The sequence below is a fragment of the Neoarius graeffei genome, chromosome 19 (genome assembly GCF_027579695.1).
Source record: "Neoarius graeffei isolate fNeoGra1 chromosome 19, fNeoGra1.pri, whole genome shotgun sequence".
Classification (NCBI taxonomy): domain Eukaryota; kingdom Metazoa; phylum Chordata; class Actinopteri; order Siluriformes; family Ariidae; genus Neoarius; species Neoarius graeffei.
The window spans coordinates 11,214,264-11,233,625 of NC_083587.1; the positions used below are offsets into that span (position 1 = coordinate 11,214,264).

General features: G+C 43.7%; 2 protein-coding genes across 7 annotated transcripts in view; one reads left to right on the top strand and one right to left on the bottom strand.

Moving 5' to 3' along the window:
* LOC132867667 (zinc finger protein 585A-like) overlaps positions 1 to 11,032 on the bottom strand; it is a 150,502-nt gene extending 139,470 nt beyond the window's left edge. For 2 of the 6 annotated variants that reach the window (XM_060900637.1, XM_060900634.1), the window contains exon 1: positions 8,372 to 8,720. The gene's annotated coding sequence lies outside the window, so the exon portion shown is untranslated. Of the gene's footprint in view, positions 1 to 7,741; positions 7,946 to 8,371; positions 8,721 to 10,942 lie in introns of those variants that run through there. The other 4 variants (XM_060900635.1, XM_060900636.1, XM_060900640.1 and 1 more) reach the window with 4 other exon arrangements.
* The window catches only part of LOC132867674 (zinc finger protein 585A-like), a 1,308,017-nt gene that overhangs the window by 571,615 nt on the left and 717,040 nt on the right, over positions 1 to 19,362 (top strand). The window lies entirely within an intron of this gene.

The following is a 19,362-nucleotide window of genomic DNA, read 5'->3' on the forward strand; positions in this document are numbered from 1 at the left end:
CCGCTTTATCCTTCTACAGGGTCGCAGGCAAGCTGGAGCCTATCCCAGCTGACCACGGGCGAAAGGCGGGGTACACCCTGGACAAGTCGCCAGGTCATCACAGGGCTGACACATAGACACAGACAACCATTCACACTCACATTCACACCTACGGTCAATTTAGAGTCACCAGTTAACCTAACCTGCATGTCTTTGGACTGTGGGGGAAACCGGAGCACCCGGAGGAAACCCACGCGGACACGGGGAGAACATGCAAACTCCACACAGAAAGGCCCTCGCCGGCCCCAGGGCTCGAACCCAGGACCTTCTTGCTGTGAGGCGACAGCGCTAACCACTATTTGTAGCATCTTAAGGTTCAAATATTCACGTGGTGCTTTGTGTAATTGTTGGCTGGTAAGGGTTATTGCAACTTGCTTTGTTTGGTCCGGTAAAAGGTGTGGCAATTTGCTTGGTCTCATGTTTGAAATGGCCCAATTTAGATGTGGTTTGATGCATGGGCTTTATTGTGCTGAATCCTTGAGTGCCAGTGAAGACATGGTTTAAAAGCATGTATCTTTTTCTACTTGCATACAGTGCATGTTTAAAACGAACTGAAAGTCTCGTCTCGTCTTCTTCCGCTTTATCCGGGACCGGGTTGCGGAGGCAGCAGTCAAAGCAGGGAAGCCCAAACTTCCCTTTCCCCAGACACCTCGGCCAGCTCCTCGGGAAGAACACCGAGGCGTTCCCAGGCCAGCCGAGAGACATAGTCCCTCCAGCGTGTCCTGGGTCTTCCCCGGGGCCTCCTCCCGGGGGGACATGCCTGGAACACCTCCCCAGGGAGGCGTCGAGGAGGCATCCGAAAAAGATGCCCGAGCCACCTCAGTTGATTCCTCTCGATGTGGAGCAGCAGCGGCTCTACTCCGAGCTCCTCCGGAGTGACTGTGCTTCTCACCCTAAGGGAGCGCCCAGCCACCCTGCGAAGGAAACTCATTTCGGCCGCTTGTATCCGCGATCTTGTCCTTTCGGTCATTACCCAAAGCTCATGACCATAGGTGAGAGTCGGAACGTAGATCGACCAGTAAATTGAGAGCTTCGCCTTTTGGCTCAGCTCCTTCTTCACCACAACGGACCGGTAAAGCGACCGCATCACTGCGGAGGCTGCACCGATCCGCCTGTCGATCTCACGCTCCATCCTTCCCTCACTCGTGAACAAGATCCCGAGATACTTAAACTCCTCCACTTGAGGCAGAACTTCTCCACCAACCTGGAGAGGGCAAGCCACCCTTTTCCGGTCGAGAAACATGGCCTCAGACTTGGAGGTGCTGATTCTCATCCCAGCCGCTTCACACTCGACTGCAAACTGCCCCAGTGCATGCTGAAGGTCCTGGTTTGAAGAAGCCAACAGGACAACATCATCCGCAAAAAGCAGAGATGAAATCCTGTGGTTCCCAAACAGGATTCCTTCTGGCCCCTGGCTGCACCTAGAAATTCTGTCCATAAAACTTATGAACAGAATCGGTGACAAAGGGCAGCCCTGCCGGAGTCCAACATGCACTGGGAACAGGTCTGACTTACTGCCGGCAATGCGAACCAGACTCCTGCTCCGTTCGTACAGGGACCGGACAGCCCTTAGCAAAGAGCCCCGAACCCCATACTCCCGAAGCACCCCCCACAGAATACTACGGGGGACACGGTCGAATGCCTTCTCCAGATCCACAAAGCACATGTGGACTGGTTGGGCAAACTCCCATGAACCCTCGAGCACCCTATGAAGGGTATAGAGCTGGTCCAGTGTTCCGCGACCAGGACGAAAACCGCATTGTTCCTCCTGGATCCGAGGTTCGACTATTGGTCGAATTCTCCTCTCCAGTACCCTGGAATAAACCTTCCCTGGGAGGCTGAGAAGTGTGATTCCCCTATAATTGGGGCACACTCTCCGGTCCCCTTTCTTAAAAAGAGGGACCACCACCCCAGTCTGCCACTCCAGAGGCACTGTCCCTGACCGCCACGCGATGTTGCAGAGGCGTGTCAACCAAGACAGCCCCACAACATCCAGAGACTTGATATACTCAGGGCGGATCTCATCCACCCCCGGTGCCTTGCCACCGAGGAGCTTGCAAACCACCTCAGTGACTTCGGCTTGGGTAATGGACGAGTCCACCTCTGAGTCATCAGCCTCAGTCTCCTCAGTGGAAGACATGATGGTGGGATTGAGGAGATCCTCAAAGTATTCCTTCCACCGCCCGACAATGTCCCCAGTCGAGGTCAACAGCTCCCCACCCGCACTGTAAACAGTGTTGGCAGAGTACTGCTTCCCCCTCCTGAGGCGCCGGACGGTTTGCCAGAATTTCTTCGAGGCCGACCGATAGTCCTTCTCCATGGCCTCCCCGAACTCCTCCCAGTTCCGAGTTTTTGCCTCCGCAACTGCCCGAGCTGCAGCACGCCTGGCCTGCCGATACCCGTCAGCTGCCTCGGGAGTCCTGGAGGTCAACATGGCCCGATAGGACTCCTTCTTCAGCTTGACGGCATCCCTTACTTCTGGTGTCCACCACCGGGTTCGGGGATTGCCGCCACGACAGGCACCGGAGACCTTGCGGCCACAGCTCCGAACAGCTGCATCCACAATGGAGGTAGAGAACATGGTCCACTCAGACTCAATGTCCCCCGCCTCCCTCGGAAGCTGGGAAAAGCTCTCCCGGAGGTGGGAGTTAAAGACCTCCCCAACAGAGTGCTCGGCCAGACGTTCCCAGCAGACCCTCACCATACGTTTGGGCCTGCCAGGTCTGTCCAGCTTCCTCCTCCGCCAGCGGATCCAACTCACCACCGGGTGGTGATCAGTTGACAGCTCAGCCCCTCTCTTCACCCGAGTGTCCAAGACATAGGGCCGGAGATCAGATGAAACGACTACAAAGTCTATCATTGACCTCCGACCTAAGGTGTCCTGGTGCCATGTGCACTTATGGGCACCACTATGCTCGAACATGGTGTTCGTTATGGACAAACTGTGACTAGCACAGAAGTCCAATAACAAAACACCACTCGGGTTCAGATCGGGGAGGCCGTTCCTCCCAACCACGCCCCTCCAGGTGTCACTGTCATCTCCCACGTGAGCATTGAGTCCCCCAGTAACACAATGGAGTCCCCAGTCTGAGCACTCCTCAGTACCTCTCCCAGGGACTCCAAGAAGGACGGATACTCTATACTGCTATTTGGGCCGTAGGCACAAACAACAGCAAGAGCCCTCTCCCCAATCCGAAGGCGCAGAGAGGCGACCCTCTCGTTCACTGGGGTAAACTCCAACACATGGCGGCTGAGCTGGGGAGCTATAAGCAAGCCCACACCAGCCCGCCGCCGCTCACCACGGGCGACTCCAGAGAAGTGGAGAGTCCAGCCCCTCTCGAGGAGCTGGGTTCCAGAGCCCAAGCTGTGCGTGGAGGTGAGCCCGACTATCTCTAGCCGGTACCTCTCAACCTCCCGCACAAGCTCAGGCTCTTTCCCCCCCAGCGAAGTGACATTCCATGTCCCAACAGCCAGCCGCTGTGTCCGGGGATCAGGTCGTCGAGGCCCCTGCCTTCGACTGCCACCCAATCCACATTGCACCAGTATTTTCATTGCTAAAATGTTCATGGTGGATATGGTTTGTAAATATGTAGGTTGGCTTGTTACTTGGTAACTCATTTATTGTGTTTAGTAACTTGCTTAATTCATTATGGCCCTTGTGGTTAAAATGTATTTTAATATTTTGATGCATTTACATTGAAACAATTCATTCAAAATCTGTCTTAAGTTAAAGTAAATTCTATCTATTTTCACATGCATGTATTTAAATGTTAAGCTTTTGATCATTTTTTGTGTAACTGCTTTTATAAAAAGAAAAAAACTGTGCAAATTGGTAAATGGATGGTGTTTGTCTTTTAAGGTTTTTCACCTGCAAAGGAAAAAAATAAAAAAGATGGAACGAAGGTCTGGTTTGAGTGAATTCCAGTTTTAATGTTCAGCATTGGTATTACCCTTCAAGTGTGGGATAAGCACAGCAAAGGAGCAAAACACTTGACAGTTGTATCCAGGTAAAATTTACGTGAACTTTCCGAAGAAGACGATGCAGTGAAGTGCAGATGGACACACATTGGAGGACGCGGGAGCGCCATATTTGATGAGTAGCCTACAGTACAGTAAATCATCTCATCATATGATCCTGTATTTGGGCAATTCCATGTAAATGTCAACCTCACCATGCAAAAATAAAGCAACATGTAATACATCAAAACCACTCCCAGAGATATCACCTAGGCCTGTATTTTACAGATGTGAATAAGTTGAACCAATTTGTAACCAACTTAATATGTCACTGTCAACCCAAGCTAAAATCAACTTTGATCATGTACAATTCTATATTATTGCCACAAGCCACAGAAATGTATGCTAAAATCCACAAAACAGCAAAACAATAGCCATCCTAAATATTATTTAAGAACTTTGATAGTTTTAGCTGATATTTAGAGAGTTTTTCAAAGAGTTATGGTGGTTAAATTGCTGATTTTCTAAACATATGCCATGTCTATTTCAGACGCGTCACATCCATAACGGAATTTCGTCACATCCATAACGCTGACTTTTCCTTCCGAAACTCTGCATGAAATACAAAATATTTTAAACAAAGATTTTTTAATATTCACCTTGGACCCCTCTATCAAATGGATATCTCCATTTCGACATTAGGTTTACAATTTCAGAGTTTGATAAAAATGTACAGTCACCCAAGAAAAGTGATACTTTTTCTGTCACATCCATAACGCATCTTTTATTGGCATTTTCTGGCATGCCCTAGATGTACTATGGGAATTGTTCTTGTTCTATCACTTCTCCAGTATGGTACAGCCTTAAAATATGCAACACCTGTTTAAATACTGGGAGACAATAAAACATGCACTGGGTCATTTGTTGCCATTTTGAGTTCAAGTGTCACGTCCATAACGCTGGAATTGCTCATTTCCTGAACGAAATTAGTACTTGCATCACAAAAATTATGAAAGCTGATGTTGGGGAATATTGTCTCCAGCTAATAATGTTAACTATCAGTTTGCCCAGAGACTGTGAGCTTGTCTAGCCACTTCAATCTTGAATCCTTGCTAATTTCAACAGCTATTTTTGACACCTGTTTTTAGTCCTCGTGTTGCATACTTGAATGAAAACTCAGTGTGACTTTTTTTTCCTCTTCCTTTACTGGGTACTTGCCAAACTGCAAAATACACAGACATAGTAGTACATTGTTATGCGCGTCTGTTTACATGTTGCCCTTGACGGAACGCTCTTCTCAATCATGGCTGTTAAAATGGCAGGCTTGGAACCACTGTGTTTCAAATGGGAGCCCTCTACCCCCATACTGAAGGCCTCTAATGGCCCTTTTCCACTACCCTTTTTCAGCTCACTTCAGTTCGCTTCAGCTCACTTCAGCCCGACACGGCTCGCGTTTCGACTACCAAAAACCAGCACGACTCAGCTCGTTTCAGCCCTGCTTAGCCCCTAAAACTCGCACCGTTTTGGAGTGGGGCTGAAGCGAGCCAAACCGTGCCGAGTGAGGCTGGAGGCGTGAGCAGACACTCCCCTGTGCACTGATTGGTGAGGAGGAGTGTCCTCACATGCCCCCACACGCCCCGCGAGCGCGCTGGGATCTGTAAACACCGCAAACCCGGAAGAAGAATAATTATGAATTACGAGAATTTCTGAAGCCTTATGCGCGTCGCCTCATCTATACGCTCTTGCCAGTATCTGTTGGCGTTGTCAGTGACAACAAGCCACAGCACCAAGACCAGCCACACTAACGACTCCATGTCCTCCATGTTTATTGTTTACTATTCGGGTCGTGAGACTACCGCTTAAAAGCTCACTGAATCAGTGACATACAGAGCATCGTGGACGAGTTCGCGGAGCACAAGGCTCGTCGTATGCCCTTCAAATAATGCGCGCAGTAGGCTATTGATGTTTTATTATGAGCCATGTACAGTATGTCGCCTAATGTTTTTTTGTTTGAGTTACATGTTCGTTTGAAGGACTTAATGTACAAAATAACATAGTTGCACCCCGTAGTGTTGAAATTGGTAAACACAGTGCATTCAGTGAGGTTTGCACCGCCCTCCTTTTATTTCTGACTCTTCCTGTCACCGTTGCAACCTCTGAGCGCTCATTCGTATGCCCTTCAAATAATGTGCGCAGTATAGGCTATTGATGTTTTATTATGAGCCATGTACAGTATCCTAATGTTTTTTGTTTCTGAGTTACATGTTCGTTTGAAGGACTTGATGTACTAAATAACATAGTTGCACCCGGTAGTGTTGAAATTGGTAAACACCGCAGTTGCGGACATTTTGTAGCCTAAAATGATGTTATGATAAGCTTTAATAAAATGCCCGGTCATTTGCCCCGCCCCCGGCCCGGCTCTGACTTGTTCCGCCACTGTCACTGATGTCACTGTTTGTGCTGCTTAACGACATCATGTGACGTCCACCCACTTTCGCTAACTCCACCCAATGTGTCCACCCACTTCCAGCCAGCACGGTTCAGCGCGGTTGTAGTCGAAATGCAACTTCAATAGCCCCGCTCAGCTCGACTCAGCACGGCACGGCTCAGCCGCGTTTGTAGTGGAAAAGCGGCATTTGGCTACATCCACATGACAACGGCAACGAGATTTTTTTTTTTAGTGGGTAAAAAAAATATCGCGTCCACATGGGCAATGGATCAGTAAAATATCAGGTACATATGGCAACGCAATGCTTGCTGAAAACGACGCAATACACATGCCACACCTCTACGTGCGCTGTAAGACGGTCCCATCGGAGACACCAGAACAATAGAAGAAGTAGGACGCATGCGCATAAACCCCTTCTTCTACCCGGCGTGAATGAGTGAGTGCTGCTTGTTCTAGTCATGTGGTTGTGACGTCATCGTAAACAAATCCGTTCTACTCATCCAGACGACTTCGCAACGGCACCGTTTCCAGATTTTTCCACTCTGGAAACCGTTCTCAAAAAATATCGTTTTGGGGCACCCAAAACGCCGGTGCCGTGTGGACGCCAGGCCGAAACGATAAAAAATTTTATCGGATTCACCTGAATCCATTGCCATGTGGACAGGGCCTAAATCTGCCACTAACACAACACATAACACCAATCATAACCCCCCCCCCCATCCCCCTGTGCGCCGCCACCGACACCCCTCACCAGCACCACCCCTGCCCTTCCCGACAAACCTCACTCTGAACTGACTTCAAAACTTGAGAGCCCTGGATTCTTCCAGTAACGAGATCTCCAGGTTTGGGAAACCATGACTAAAATAGTCCGCTATAATATCATCCATTTTCATTTTCAATGTGTAAAGCTTTCGGCTTAAAGTGCTGATGACACGAACATGACTCTATGCAATTTCTTAAATAAACTATACAACATGGCAAACATGTTAGATTTCTGTTATAATTACGTGAAAAGAAGCTGTTGTTACGCGAATATCCAACTTTTAATTGCACAGCGCAAGAAAACTGGGTCCGTGGCTCGCAGCCATGTTGTGACGTCAGCGGAAGAACACGCTGCGGTTCACTGGCTGTTCTACTCAATGGAAATGGCGCATGAAAACGCCGGTGAACTTTCTAGTGCTAGCTCTTCAACAACCAAATACTGGTACTTTAAGCAGTGATCATGATGGCATGATTTTATCTGATTATTATCAATCTCATTTATTTAAAATGTGAATGTTCACAACCAGTACATACAAACTCTGCAGCTTCTGATTCAGCAGCTGCATCATACTCCGCAAAAACATCAGCAAGAACCTACAATATAAATGGAAATGCAATACACTAAGCTCAAATGACTTTTGGAAAGTATAATTTCTACATTTTTTTCTACATATTCTTGAAGTCGGTCATCGGGGTACTTGCTACCGTTCCCTAACAACGCATGGCAAAGGGTAAAGTGTAGTGTTGCTACGAGTACTTGCTAAAACCTCCGGTGGAAGATCCTCGATGTGCTGATAAGACATACAGTTCTATAGAACACACAAGTGTCACGATAATCACAAAACAGACGCAAATTGTTAAAATACCAAATTTTTAAGCAATCATGTATTGACCTCTTCCGAATAGAATCTATGATAGCCTACCCTCTTTACCCTTTGCCTCTCGTTGCTAGGCGGCAGTTACATGAAAGCCGCAAGCTTTCACAAGCAAATACATGACTGATATCACGCCGACTTTATGATTACATTTATGATTATCATGAATGTGTACTCTATGTTGTGTACTCTATAAGCGCTCTGGAGCGAGTCACTTCCAAGATGGCCGCGCAGACCACATGGTTACTATTTTTAGCATCATGTCGGAGCACTCTATAGCTCTACGTACCTTTATCTTATGTCGTTTCTCAACACATGTTCTGATAGGAGGACTGTCTTTGGAGGAGTCGCCTTGTCCCAGGCGACTGCTGGATCCGGCATAGCTACTAGTCGACCCCCTCCGGAATACTGTAGGCACTGCTGATGGCAGCAACACACGTTTGTGCTGAACTGAACACCCAAGAGATTCTTTTAAGCTGGGAAGGGTGTCAAAACAATCCAAATCGAAGTGTTCAGAGCACAGGACAGATGTTGGTGAGGGCTCCCACTTGTCACGAGTGCGCCTGACTTGCTTCACCCACTTCGCATGCAGCTCGGGATCTATGGGAAACTTGAATAAACTTACCCCATCCTTGGGGGTTTTGGAGCAAAAGCCGGCAACACAACGTGAAGGCATAATAACTATATATGAGTGATTCCACGCTTATGGGTACTGAAATGGGGACATGAACTTATTTTTAAAAATTCACCTAAAACCATTTCTTTTTTTACCATCAGGTCACAAAACATGTAATCTTTAATGAATGATGTGTTAAAAGATAACTTTAATTTTCTGAGATGTAATAAAAACATATTTATATGCCAAAGTCAAGCCTATGAGTTTCAAAATGATGTCTGTTACATTACTTCTGTTACGATTGTCCATCTCGCGTCTGTTACAAATTAATTACAATCTAGCTATATACCATGTTAATCTTATTGAAAGAATGTGTATGTTTATTCTACTACACATGTTTATTAATTGTATTTGCTAAAACATCACCTTCCTATGTTTCAAAAAGTAATTCTACATTGTTAAAATTGAGAATATATATGTCCACAACACTTCTGTTACGTTCTGACTTTGGCATATAAATATGTTTTTATTACATCTCAGAAAATTAAAGTTAGAAAAAAAGAAAAAAAAGAAATGAAAAAAAGAAAAAAAAAGAAATGGTTTTAGGTGAATTTTTAAAAATAAGTTCATGTCCCCATTTCAGTACCCATAAGCGTGGAATCACTCATATATATATATTAGTGCTGTCAAGCAATTAAAATATTTAATCGCGATTAATGTCGCGACTGTCATAGTTAACTCACGATTAATCACAATTTAATCACACATTTTTGTCACAAGAAAAACCATTGTAATTCTCTTATCAGCATAAAAAAGTGAATGGGCTTGCTTTGTACCAATGTTTTTTTTTTATTGCAGAGCATAACACGTCTTGTCACAGCCACTGCAAAGTCGGGCTGGAGCCGCCGATGGGAAAACGAAACCTAAGCCGAGCACCGTGGCTCTTCGTCCCGAGGCTAGCGCGCCCTGCCTGCGCTGGTTCTTTGAGGGGAGGGCAGAGGACTCTGGCTGTGCGGGGCGTGGCATTACAGTCTAGCTGCTATCGTTTTTCTAAGCAAAGTCTCTGTTCCAAGTTCCTGGCAGTTTCAAAAGCTTATGAAAAACCTACATCATGTCACAGAGCATTAATCTCGCAATAAAAAAATTATCGCCGTTAAAATTGAGTCAAGTTAACGCGATAATAACACAACATTTTTGACAGCACTAATATATAATGTATAATAATGTCTAATAAAAATACTAATAATGATAAACTGAACACCTGCCGCATCAACAACAAACTGGTAAGTGAGGAGGAAGGTTCTTTCGCTGACGTCATATAGCTCCTCCTCCTCTTTCGTCTCCTGGGTGCTGCAGCCCCGTCAAATTTGCCCAAATAGCCGCGTTTTTTATCATAACTTGTAAAATAGGCGCCTTCGTGAATTAATATATGGATCATCGGGAATTACTTTTTATGTTATAAAACATCGCCAAAGAGTGGGCGGCACGGTGGTGTAGTGGTTAGCGCTGTCGCCTCACAGCAAGAAGGCCCTGGGTTCGAACCCCGGGTCCAGCGAGGGCCTTTCTGTGTGGAGTTTGCATGTTCTCCCCGTGTCCGCGTGGGTTTCCTCCGGGTGCTCCGGTTTCCCCCACAGTCCAAAGACATGCAGGTTAGGTTAACTGGTGACTCTAAATTGACCGTAGGTGTGAATGTGAGTGTGAATGGTTGTCTGTGTCTATGTGTCAGCCCTGTGATGACCTGGCGACTTGTCCAGGGTGTACCCCGCCTTTCGCCCATAGTCAGCTGGGATAGGCTCCAGCTTGCCTGCGACCCTGTAGAAGGATAAAGCGGCTAGAGATAATGAGATGAGATGAGAACATCGCCAAAGATGTCAAAAACGTGTCATCAGCACTTTAACATCCTGCAGAGGGGATGATGCTGCCTGATTGGCTTATATAAAAACGAGAAAAAAAAGTCTGTAAGAAATCAAGCCGAGAAATAAAAGTTGTAATTGAGAGGAAGTCGCAATTTAGCAATAATTAATTTATTAAAATAATAAAAATGTGATGGAAATTAAGTGAAGATTATTTAAATACTTTCAATATACAACTAAGCAGGTTAGCCAAACTACAGATCTCTCCTGAGTGGATAAGGAGTGCGCTACTGAGAGTGCACACGGCATTATTTCAGACTGAACGTAGTTCACTAAAACAGTAAAGTGGAGATGTATTGGGATTCGACCACACACCTTCAGTTTAACTTACCTCAGGGTTTTAAATCCTCAGAGCCAAATACAATAACGTGCTTTTATTTTTATAAATCGAGGGGCTAAAGCTATTCAGGCGAGCAGCGGTTTTTTTCTTCTCCAGTGTTTTCTAGCGGTTGGAGAAGCAGCCACCGCCACCACCTGGACTGGAGTTTCAGGGTGGCGGACGCCTATCCCAGCCCAACCCTTACACACTTCTACTAACAACAATTAAAATGTCGTTTTAAAAAGTGTAATATTACATGCCTGGACCCATTTGGTTGTCTGTGCTGTTTTTTTTTCTGCTAGAAGCTAAAATACTCTGTGGTTGGTTTGCTTCCAGTGGAACTGGTGCAAAGCACAAAGTGGGCAGAATAATAATGACTCCAGAAAGCCAGCATCTACAACCCCTGGCAAAAAGTATGGAATCACCAGTCTTGAATGAGCACTCATTCACACGTTTTATTCTGTAGAACAAACTAAGATCACAAACATGATACAATAATAAAGTCATTCCAAAGTGCACCTTCTTGGCCTTCAGAAACACTAAAAGAAATGAAGAAAAAGCATTGTGGAAGTCAGTAAATGTTACTTTTATAGACCAAGCACAGGGGAAAAAAAATGGAATCACTCAATTCTGAGGAAAAAAATATGGAATCATAAAAAACAGACAAACAAAAGAACATTCAAAACACATCACTAGTACTTAGTTGCACCACCTCTGGCTTTTATAACGGCTTGCAGTCTCTTAGGCATGGACTTGATGAGTGACAAACAGTATTCTTCATCAATCTGGTGCCAACTCTCTTTGATTGCAGTTGCCAGATCAGCTTTGCAGGCCGGATCCTTGTCGTGGACCATTTTTTTTCAATTTCCACCACAAGTTTTCTATTGGGTTGAGATCTGGACTATTTGCAGGCTATGACATTGACTGGATGTGTCGTTCACCAAGGAATGCTTTCACAGTTTATGCTCTATGGCACGATGCATTGTCATCTTGGAAAATTATTTCATCATCCCCAAACATCTTTTCAATTGAAGGGATAAGAAAACTGTCCAAAATGTCAATGTAAACCTGTGCATTTATTGAAGAAGTAACCACAGCCATCTCCCCAGTGCCTTTGCCTGACATGCAGCCCCATATCATCAAGGATTGTGGAAATTTGGATGTTTTCTTCAGGCAGTCCTCTTCATAAATCTCACTGGAATGGCACCAAACAAAAGTTCCAGCATCATCACCTTGTCCAATGCAGATTCGTGATTCATCACTGAAGATAACTTTCGTCCAGTCATCCACAGTCCATGATTGCTTCTCCTTAGCCCATTGTAGTCTTGTTCTTTTCTGTTTAGGTGTCAATGATGGTTTTCTTTTAACTTTCTTAGACAATCCCGATTCCAAAAAAGTTGGGACAAAGTACAAATTGTCAATAAAAACGGAATGCAATAATTTACAAATCTCAAAAACTGATATTGTATTTACAATAGAACATAGACAACATATCAAATGTCGAAAGTGAGACATTTTGAAATTTCATGCCAAATATTGGCTCATTTGAAATTTCATGACAGCAACACATCTCAAAAAAGTTGGGACAGGGGCAATAAGAGGCTGGAAAAGTTAAAGGTACAAAAAAGGAACAGCTGGAGGACCAAATTGCAACTCATTAGGTGAATTGGCAATAGGTCATTAACATGGCTGGGTATAAAAAGAGCATCTTGGAGTGGCAGCGGCTCTCAGAAGTAAAGATGGGAAGAGGATCACCAATCCCCCTAATTCTGCGCCGACAAATAGTGGAGCAATATCAGAAAGGAGTTTGACAGTGTAAAATTGCAAAGAGTTTGAACATATCATCATCTACAGTGCATAATATCATCAAAAGATTGAGAGAATCTTGAAGAATCTCTGTGCGTAAGGGTCAAGGCTGGAAAACCATACTGGGTGCCTGTGATCTTCGGGCCCTTAGACGGCACTGCATCACATACAGGCATGCTTCTGTATTGGAAATCACAAAATGGGCTCAGGAATATTTCCAGAGAACATTATCTGTGAACACAATTCACTGTTCCATCCGCCGTTGCCAGCTAAAACTCTACAGTTCAAAGAAGAAGCCATATCTAAACATGATCCAGAAGCACAGACATCTTCTCTGGGCCAAGGCTCATTTAAAATGGACTGTGGCAAAGTGGAAAACTGTTCTGTGGTCAGAAGAATCAAAATTTGAAATTCTTTATGGAAATCAGGGACGCCGTGTCATTTGGACTAAAGAGGAAAAGGATGACCCAAGTTGTTATCAGCGCTCAGTTCAGAAGCTTGCATCTCTGATGGTATGGGGTTGCATTAGTGCATGTGGCATGGGCAGCTTACACATCTGGAAAGACACCATCAATGCTGAAAAGTATATCCATGTTCTAGAGCAATATATGCTCCCATCCAGATGACATCTCTTTCAGGGAAGATCTTGCATTTTCCATGACAATGCCAAACTACATACTGCATCAATTACAGCATCATGGCTGCATAGAAGAAGGGTCCGGGTACTGAACTGGCCAGCCTGCAGTCCAGATCTTTCATCCATAGAAAACATTCGGCGCATCATAAAACAGAAGATACGTTTAAAATGGACTGTGGCAAAGTGGAAAACTGTTCTGTGGTCAGAAGAATCAAAATTTGAAATTCTTTATGGAAATCAGGGACGCCGTGTCATTTGGACTAAAGAGGAAAAGGATGACCCAAGTTGTTATCAGCGCTCAGTTCAGAAGCTTGCATCTCTGATGGTATGGGGTTGCATTAGTGCATGTGGCATGGGCAGCTTACACATCTGGAAAGACACCATCAATGCTGAAAAGTATATCCACGTTCTAGAGCAATATATGCTCCCATCCAGATGACATCTCTTTCAGGGAAGATCTTGCATTTTCCATGACAATGCCAAACCACATACTGCATCAATTACAGCATCATGGCTGTGTAGAAGAAGGGTCCGGGTACTGAACTGGCCAGCCTGCAGTCCAGATCTTTCATCCATAGAAAACATTTGGCGCATCATAAAATGGAAGATACGACAAAAAAGACCTAAGACAGTTGAGCAACTAGAATCCTACATTAGACAAGAATGGGTTAACATTCCTATCCCTAAACTTGAGCAACTTGTCTCCTCAGTCCCCAGACATTTACAGACTGTTGTAAAGAGAAAAGGGGATGTTTCACAGTGGTAAACATGGCCTTGTCCCAACTTTTTTGAGATGTGTCATGAAATTTAAAATCACCTAACTTTTCTCTTTAAATGATACATTTTCTCAGTTTAAACATTTGATATGTCATCTATGTTCTATTCTGAATAAAATATGGAATTTTGAAACTTCCATATCATTGCATTCCGTTTTTATTTACAATTTGTAATTTGTCCCAACTTTTTTGGAATCGGGGTTGTACTCAGCAGTATGAGTTGGTATACACCCAAATCTGATATTGTTGGAAAGGGCATAGTCTAAGCTTTATTTTGGTGTGTAATATGTTGGGTTCAAAGCAGTTTAAGATCTGTAAAGGAGGTCAGACATACAGCATGTTTTAAGGTCTCACAACCCGGTAGAATATAGCCATTTAAGGCTGTCTGCTTTCAGACCTCTGAAGGGCTATATGAATAAGAATGTTCTCTGAGGTAGGCCTTAAGGTACCCTTTAATATGGTTTATGGATACAGTAAATCATTTTATCCAAGCCTGAGCTATGGGGGTAAACAAAGAGTTCTCTTAGCTGGGTTTTATAAATGATTTAAGCTATAATAAGCTTTATTTCAACCTTTTGTGTGCATAAGATCAACCTTTTTCACAATGTGGTCATCATTTGAGCTTGAGTTAACATTATGAGATTGAGCTTGAGTTAACATTATTGACCATCTTCTTTTTTAAAATTCCTCCTGTGTCTTCTTTTTGGTTTCCTAGGTAAGGTTTCTCTGAATAGATAGTTTTCACATGACGTCACAGAGTCGGGGATTCCCTAGTGGCGGCCATCTTGCGGGTCAAGCTTACCGTGCGGGTGACTGAGCACACATTGTAATGCGCGAGTACAAAGTCTTCAAAAGAACCCAAGCAGGCTATTTAAAGCTAGCAATGGTGCACACCTGTTGTATTCATGGCTGTCGTAATAGGTCAAATGATGAAGTCAAGCGGAGCTTTTATGGAATTCCCACTGTACGGGAGCACGAAGGCGAGCAAACAAAGAAACTCAGGATCTCATCTCATCTCATTATCTCTAGCCGCTTTATTCTTCTACAGGGTCGCAGGCAAGCTGGAGCCTATCCCAGCTGACTACAGGCGAAAGGCGGGGTACACCCTGGACAAGTCGCCAGGTCATCACAGGGCTGACACATAGACACAGACAACCATTCACACTCACATTCACACCTACGGTCAATTTAGAGTCACCAGTTAACCTAACCTGCATGTCTTTGGACTGTGGGGGAAACCGGAGCACCCGGAGGAAACCCACGCGGACACGGGGAGAACATGCAAACTCCACACAGAAAGGCCCTCGCCGGCCCTAGGGCTCGAACCCAGGACCTTCTTGCTGTGAGGCGACAGCGCTAACCACTACACCACCGTGCTGCCCTAGAAACTCAGGATACAAAGGAGAAATCTATGGCTTGCGAGAATCAACCGCAAGGATTATCAGCCTTCCAAACACAGCAAAGTCTGCTCCGATCATTTTATAAGTGGTAAGTTGTTTAAATAAACAATCAATTGTGTTTAAGTTTGTTTTTGGAAACCAAAACATCGTATAAACAATCTCTGGAAAATGCCTAACTGGAACCGCTGAGTGTACGTTTACATTGTAATGTACACTTAATATCGCTCGTTTGTTACGTTTCTATTTGAAACTTGTCACTTCACTCACGCAAGGGTCATTTTTGAAAAACATTTTAGGTCTATTCTGTATGATTTGATTTGTGTTTGGGATGCAAACAGCGTGCCGTTTAGCAGATGCCGCCTGAATCGCGCAGATCCGATTTTTTTTTTAGGGGGGGCGTTGGAGTGTCTGATTATAATTTCAAAGTAAATTCTGTATTAAAATTACTAAATAAGCAAATCCATTACAGTCCATGAAACAGGAAGTATAAGGATGAGGAAAAAAACAGTTTAAATCGCAAAGCTGTGCACATTTGCGCAGCCTGAGCGGTGTGCAGGACTGCGCAAATGTGCGCAGCTTTCCGATTTAAACTGTTTTTTTCTCATCCTTATACTTCCTGTTTCATGGACTGTAATGGATTTGCTTATTTAGTAATTTTAATACAGAATTTACTTTGAAATTATAATCAGACACTCCAACGCCCCCCCTAAAAAAAAAAAATCAGATCTGGGCGATTCAGGCGGCATCCGCCAAAAGGCACGCTGTGAATATATAAAGTTGTATATATCAGACAGCCTTTAAAGTTTGATGAAGTCAGTTTCAGGCTTTGGCGCAGGCTTTGGCAGTTTCAGGCTTTGGCAGCCCTGCATAGTCACTTGAAAATGCATCTTTGTCCACTTTGTAGGGGTCAATTTCCCCAATCAAGGCCAGTTTGGCTGCATACCGTTGTCGTGAGATGCCGTCTAATGTATCTATATACTTCTGTTTGCTTGATTTTGCCGACATTGATCTTCATACATGTCAACCTATACGGAATGTCCGTATTTTATATGGATTTGATTCAATAAACGTAGTATACAGGCATATAAATAAAGTTATACGGATTCTTTAAAAAAACTTCAATATTTATTTAGAGCTATAATCAATTCCCATGATGATAAAAGACATAACATTTACAAATGTACTGTACACCACAGACAGCCAGTAAAGTGTCTTATGAAATTGCACATTATCTTGTGGTAGCGAGACTTCGTTCCACTTTTGATCATGCGCACACCACATTGCAAGAATCCCGCCAACCGTGAAGTCATAGACGCTGCCTTCTGCGTAGAATCATACATCATCCTCGCCGCCATATTGGATGGGACAAAGTGGAGATTCTTCAGCCGTCTCTGGTATAGCGTCTAGACAGTAGCCGAGAATAAAGATGCCTCATTCATGTGCTGCATTTAACTGTACCAACAGGTTTACCGTCCAAACGAGATCACATGGGATTACCTTTCACAGGTGAGACTGGAAAAATACTTTTCATTGTATTTGGTCATTATAACGTAATTTTACGAACAGATTTTCCTGACTTTGTGGCTAATATGAAGTCTCGTGCATAATAGCCGCTCGGTGAAACCTGTCTCCAAACAACGAAGTATTTCCTTCATAACTACACTGATAACACTTTGTGTTTTTGTCAAACATTGGAGCTTTGTATTCATTCTGAAGGTTTATTGTTATTAATATTGAATAAAAAGTAACTGGGATATATCATTGTTAATTATCATTCAAATTTTAGGTAAATTATTTTAATTTGCATCTTATATGGATTTTATAAGGGAAATACGGATTTTGGAGGTTGGTTATACAGGTTTGATTGACCAAAGGTTGACATGTATGGATCTTTATTTTAGAAAACTGACTATATAACTTCATAAATTCATCCGAGATAACATAGCCGGTAGTGGCGATGGTCCGTTTTGTTTGCCCCGCAAGATGGCGGCTGGGGGGCATTCCCCAGAATGCCATGACATCAGTGAAAACTATCTACAGCCCTCACAATAGTTTCTCAAACTTTAGCTGGCAGATGTAGTTGGGAGGTATTAAATTACAGTACACTGGGTAGTGATCACTATCCTGTTGTGGTTCAGTCTGAGATAGAACTGATAAGAGATCAGGTGGTAAGAAATGGGAGATGGATTTTAAGGGAAGCAGATTGGGAAACCTTTTCAGTCATCAGTGAGAGCAGTCTAATGGGTATTGGAGCTAATGCCAGTGTTGACTCCATGTGCTATTCTGTTACAAACAACATAATTAGGGCTGCTGAACTAACCATTCCCAAGTCAAAGTCAGGTAATAAGGGAAGGATTGTTCCTTGGTGGTCTGAGGAATGTAGTAGGGCTGTCAGGGACCGTAATAAAGCTTTTAGAACTTTAAAGCAAACTCTAAATTTTGGAAACTTGATTAAATACAAACAGTGTCAAGCTGTGGTGAGGCAAACAGTCAAGAATACAAAAAGGGAGTATTGGAAAAAGTTTTGTGATTCAATAGAAAGAATTCAAAGTGTATGGAACATGATTAAGAAAATGAGAGGCAATGGGAGGGATTTTGAGTATCCAGTAATGATTGATGATCAAAGAGTTATTACAAATAGTAAAGATAAAGCTGAGGCCATAGCGAAGACATTGGTAAAGGTGCATAGCTCAGAGAACCTCATTCATGAGAAAAGAGGAAGAGAAATGACAATAGGAAAGTACAGGGATGTTTTATTTGAAGAGACAGGAGATGGGGAAATTTTAAATACACCTTTCAACTTACAAGAACTTAATAGTGCATTAAAGAAAGTTGGAAAGTCTACCCCAGGGAAGGATATGATCTGTTATGCAATGTTGGAGAATTTGACTGATAAAGGAAAGGAGGAAGGCTTCTGTTCAGCAGGTGTCTGAAGATTTCTGGTGAGGCTTTTCTCATGTCTTCTATGAATAAAATGCTGTTTTGTGGCTTTAAGCTTTCTCATATGTGGGGAAGGTCAGCAATAGTGTTAAACCCATGGATTAAAGTTTTCCGTCGCTACGATGGATTTCCGTCAACTGGGAGTGCTAAAGGTCAATAATGAGATTGATGCAGATCTGAGGGAAAAAAAAGGGGGGTAGGCCCATAGGTCTGACACCGATGTGATTTAGAACTTCACCAAGCTGCTGTGATGGCCTGTTGTTGAACCCTTTCTTGTGCTATGTTTGAGTATATGTAAAGAAATAAGTTGTTGCACAAGATAGGCCTAAATAAATAAATAAATACAGCCTACGCTACTGTCTAGTCCTGGGGAGGCTAGGCGTAGGCCACTGATGAAACAATTTGGCTGTCCTACTACTAGGCAACTACTTGCCTACTACTAATACTAGGACTATTGTAGTAATAATAATAATAATAATAATAATAATAATAATAATAATAATAATTAAAGCCACTAGTGGCCTTGACGGGCCCTCGCACGTGTGGTTCCGCAACCCAGGACATTCCGCCACCCAACAAAACAGTCACATGTCATATATTCATCAAATGTTCAAAGGTGATGTGCATGTTGCAAATGCCATGACTGCTTGATGGATCAGAGATAGACAGACAAAGACTGTGTGTGTGTGTGTGTGTGTGTGTGTGTGTGTGTGTGTGTGTGTGTGTGTGTGTGTTTCTGTGGTGTGAAAATGTACATTTATATATGTACAAAACTATACATGTGTCTCCTCCTTATCTCTATCTCACACTGTAATCTTAAGTCATCTTAGCTTTCCTGTGTCTGCAGTGTGTTTGTGTGTGTGTGTGTACATG